This window comes from Triticum urartu, chromosome 3A (assembly GCF_056163025.1).
Source record: "Triticum urartu cultivar PI428250 chromosome 3A, HENAU_Tu73, whole genome shotgun sequence".
In the NCBI taxonomy this organism is placed as follows: domain Eukaryota; kingdom Viridiplantae; phylum Streptophyta; class Magnoliopsida; order Poales; family Poaceae; genus Triticum; species Triticum urartu.
The window spans coordinates 734165429-734170393 of record NC_141875.1 but is presented as its reverse complement, the minus strand read 5'-3'; the positions used below and the strand labels follow the sequence as shown (position 1 = coordinate 734170393).

At 41.1% G+C, this 4965-nt stretch overlaps 1 pseudogene; it reads left to right on the top strand.

Annotated features, from left to right (window-relative positions):
• The first annotated feature begins 3856 nt into the window (after window positions 1-3856).
• LOC147982413 (pathogenesis-related protein 1 pseudogene) lies at window positions 3857-4709 on the top strand (annotated as a pseudogene).
• The last annotated feature ends 256 nt before the right edge of the window (window positions 4710-4965 follow it).

The window sequence follows — 4965 nt, the reverse complement described above, 5'->3', positions numbered from 1 at the left end:
GAGCGAATTTATACTAAAAAGTAAGTGTTCAATCGACTCGTAAGGCAGAAGACACATGTCTTGCTACCTTGCCAATTACGTCATGCCAGATTATCTCTAGTCAAGATGAGCCCTGTGTTAAAAATGCGAGGAAAATCTTCACTCTTAGAGGAATTTTGAGCTTCCATAATTTCTTGTTATCAACCAAAACATCACGACGAACCATCTCCAATTTTATACCTTCTTTAGTTTAACTCAAGTGCTTTCATCCCTAGAGTAACTTCCAGTTTGTTTCCTGTTCAGCTCTATTCTACTTGCAAGATGATTTATTCTTAGTTCCTATTTCTTATTCTAAGAAGGATAAATTCGTAAAACTATATTTGGAGTCATCTGGTTTATCTCTTTTGCCTCTCTTTTCCCATGCATTTTTTTCATATTTTACAATTGCTATAGTTGAATCCATAAATATTTATTTATAAAAATCATGTATAAATAAGGCTAGGTACATAACCTTGACGAGTCCTAGATTGTCTTCTTATATGTTTACATTGAGTATGTCTGAATCGATTTTTGTTAAACAACACATATAGCGAATACCATGTACAATAGTACAAGTGAGGCTTGGGGTTGAATCTTGATGATGGGTAGATGGAAAGAACCAAAGAAGAACCATGCCAACGAAGATTATAAATGATTCATCATGAAATCTTTATGTAAGCAATATCCATTCACACCATAAGAATCAAATGTCTTGACAGAATAGTTATAGCCTTTGGAAACTTGCCTCAATTCACGACTCGCTTCCATGTCGGTTCTTGCCTACATGTTTAACAGGAAAAGCTTTGTGTATTAGTTCAATGTAAGGTCAACTTGAAATGGCTTTCACTAGGAGCCATGACAGATAGATAAGTAATTTTGTGGAGAACTAGCAAATGCAACCGCCGCCTACTTCCCCACCCTCTTTAAAAAGGTCCTAAGATTCTTTGTCGGTAAGGTGCCTTCTCCATTTTCAGGTTTTACGCTAGAATCTATGGCAATGAGAAGAACAAGAGTTACAAAAACTGGGGTAGGAATGTGTGCAAAAAAAAATGGTGAGCACTTAATTTATGTATGGTGTTATATCTGTCATGTTCTTCAGTATATACGACATAATATCTTCCATCTTCATATGTTGGATTGACTTGAAATTTGGACCACTTGATCTTCCACCCAGCCATGTGAAAATGCTAAGCTGGGGTAGTTCTTCAGGGTTGACGGCACTGTAACGAGCCACGGGATTATACCGAGTGGGAAGAATGTCATTATAGTACTTTGTGCTGAAGTTTGCCCCTTTCTCGTTGAGGTGTGCCTCGCATATGGATATTTTGATACGATATTTTTTTCTTGCTTTTGGTGTCAAAGATTCTTCTGTTCTCTCTCGGCAGAATACATGGAAGTGGCCATCGTCTTTGGCATGTTTGGAGGTTTCCTGAGTGTTTTTTAGGTTCATTGACGAGTATATGATCTTTGCCAAGTGTGTTCTAGGAATACTTGGCATACACTGGCTTTCACCAAGTATCTTCTTGCTTTCTAAGCATATTTTAAAAGACTCAATATGCATTCCTCTTTATCGAATATCCGTGTTTTGACACTCGGAATCCGTGATGTTCTGACCTGTGGTGCTGGTTGCGACAATACCTATATTTTGTACAAGTTAATGCTGATTCGACAACATGCTGGTTGTGACAATACCTATATTTTTTTACAAGTTAATGCTGATTTGGGAGCATGCTGGTTGTGACAATACCTATATTTTGTACAAGTTAATGCTGATTCGGGAGCATGCTTTTAACACTATAAACTTTGGCTTCTCGGGGAGCCATGCCATAGCATCTTACAAACATATCACATGTCTAAGTTATGTACTAGATTCCATGTCAGGTGTTGTTGCCGACCATGGACTTAGTGATGTTAGTATCTCAGTGTTATTTTGATCCTTTCAAATTCCCTATGTCTCTCATTTTTATTATCACATATGTTTTTATTGTGATCCTCTTCCTCTATAGAGAAATTGATAGACAATGGCTATGTGTTCAAACTTCAAGGCATGTAACGTGACACAATATTTTTATTACTTTTTGCATGGAATAAATATGTGGACATTTTACCTCCTAAAACATATATTATGATGATCTCGCTTTCTAATTTTTTAAGGCAATGATCTTGGGAATCGATTACCATACATTCCTTATGGCATAACTACATCATTTGCGCCAATTGGCGCAACGGGTCACCTAGTATTACAAAAGATTGGATCACCCATCATATTTGGCGACCACCACTCTCTTTCTCCCTTATCACTTCCACTTGAGCGAAATCGTAAATTAATTCAATTGGATGCATAAATGATGGGTATATTCACTCTAGTACATACTGCTGCTTCAAATAGAGAGCACGATCTTCTACGACACAGGCTGCTCTTGAGAAGCTAAATAGAGGGCACGATCTACATGACACAGGCTGCTCTTGAGAAGCTAATCCACATCTGCTCGGAAAATCATTGTGTGGCGTATCGTGTGTAATAGGCATTGCCTTGCTTTCGTATGCATCCATGAATCAATGCATTTTCTATAGCAAGGCCTGACGAGACATCCACGGTGACAAAACATGTTGGTTAATTTTTTCAAACCGATGAGGTCCCCACCTATTTTTTACGACCCGGTGAGGTCTCCGCTTATTTATTTTTATGACCCAGTGAGGTCTCTGCTTATTGATTGGCTGCAATTGTTACCTGGATTAAATAAGCCCATAATTCACCACCTAAAACGTCTATTACATCATCTATCTTTCTTATTTTTGACGTCAATGATCTTGGGAATAGATTAACATACATTTCTTCTGGCGTAACTCCGCCGTGAGGTCTCCGCTTATTTTGTACGACCTCACCCACTTACTGATTCGCTTCAATTCTTACCTGGAATAAATATGTCGATAATTCACCACCTAAAATGTATATTGTGATGATCTAACTTTCTTACTTTTGAAGTCGATAACCTTGGGAATAGATTACCATACATTTCTTCTGGAGTAACTCCGCCATTTTCGTCAACTGGCACAACAAGTCATCTAGTATCACTAAAGCTAGGATTGCCCCATCATGTTTAGCGGCCCCAACTCTGTTTCTCCAGTTTCTCTTCCACTTGAGAGAAATCGTTAACTAATTCAATTGGATGCATACATGATAGGTATATTCAATCTCGTACGTATTGCTGCTTCAAATAGAGGGCACGATTTGCTGCTACACAGGCTGCCTCTTGAGAAGCTAATCCACATCTCCTCGGAATGTCGTTGTGTGTGGCGTATCGTGTGTAATATGCATTGCTTTGCTTTTGTATGCATCCATGAATCGATGCTTTTACTAGTGCAGGGCCTGACGCGGCGTTCAAGGCGACATAGCATGTTGGTTACTTTTTTCAAATTAATGAGGTATGCGCTTATTTTTTATGACCCGGTGCGGTCTTGGCTTATTTTTTACAAACCGGCGAGGTCTACGTTTACTGATTGGCTTCAAGTTTTCAACCGGGCAAGTGGATATTCTTTTTTTTTTCCATACCTACCGCCCGCCAGACCAAATTAGCCAACAACAGGTTGGTTACTTTTTTCAAACCGATGAGGCGTCCGTTTATTTTTTTTGTTCGAATTGATGAGGTCTCCGCTTCCTGAGTGGCTTGAATTTTTGGACCAGGCACATGTATGGGAATTTGCCCAGTACGTAAAAGTGGATATTCTTGTTTACCTATTGAAAGGAGAATAATAATGACTCTAAGATTAGGTGTTTAGAGAAGCAACCCATCGAGCTAGCTTGTGCACTAGTATAAATACACAACTCACGCTGACACAACAAATCTCATCCATCATTACACACACGCACATCTTTCCTCCATTTCCTAAGGCATCATTAACGATGGAGTACTCGCCAAAGCTAGCGGCGGCACTGCTCTTAGCTCTCGCGTCCGCCATGATCGTCACCGCCCAGAACGGGGCCGATGACATGCTGAACGCCCACAATGAAGTGCGCGCCACCGTCGGTGTGGGGCCAGTGATGTGGGACCCCATAGTGGCGGCGTACGCGCAGTCGTACGCGGAGAAGCGCCGCGCCGACTGCCAGCTACTACTCTCTCCGGAGGTGCGCCCATACGGAGAGAACCTTTTTCGGGCCGCTGGGGCCGAATGGAATGCGGTGGACGCAGTGATTTATTGGGCGTCCGGGAAGCAGTACTACGACCACGCCACCAACACCTGCTCCGCACCTACGGGTGAGTCGTGCATGGAATACCTGCAGTTGGTGTGGAGGGACACCAAGACCATCGGCTGCGGCGCTGTCCTCTGTGACGGCAACGCTGGCGTGTTTGTCATCTGCAGCTATAGCCCGCCCCCCGTGCTCGGGCAGATTCCATACTAGGCTACGTACCAAGTATATATGCATGCGGCTATGCATGCATGCACGTAGCACCATGTTGCTTAAATAAATAATTAAGGGATACTCCTAGGGCTGGGCACTAATTCTCGGTCGATTGATGTCACCGATATGTGTGTGTGTGTGTGTGTGTGTGTGTGTGACCAGAATCCCTCCTCCCTTCACTCCTGTATCGTTCCGGGCTTTGATTGTTATTGTATTTTTCCCGCAAGTTGTGATTGGGCTTGTATTTGTTTGTATTTGAGCTTATTATTCCGGTTGTATCCGGGCTTAATTTGCTGTGGATGGGTCTCTAGTTTAGTAGGAACCAGATAAAAGCCAACACAATATCACGTTTATCTTAAGTTGTGTTGCTAGAGAGCAAAACTTACATTTTTCTTATACTTTAGATAATCTGATTTCAGCAATGTATTTTAAAAATGAAATAAGAAAATTTCTTCTAGGGAACAAAGAAAAGTTTTTAGTGGCAGCTTATCGAAGGTTATTTAGCAACAATGCATGAAACTTTTTCACATGACATGCGCTGATTT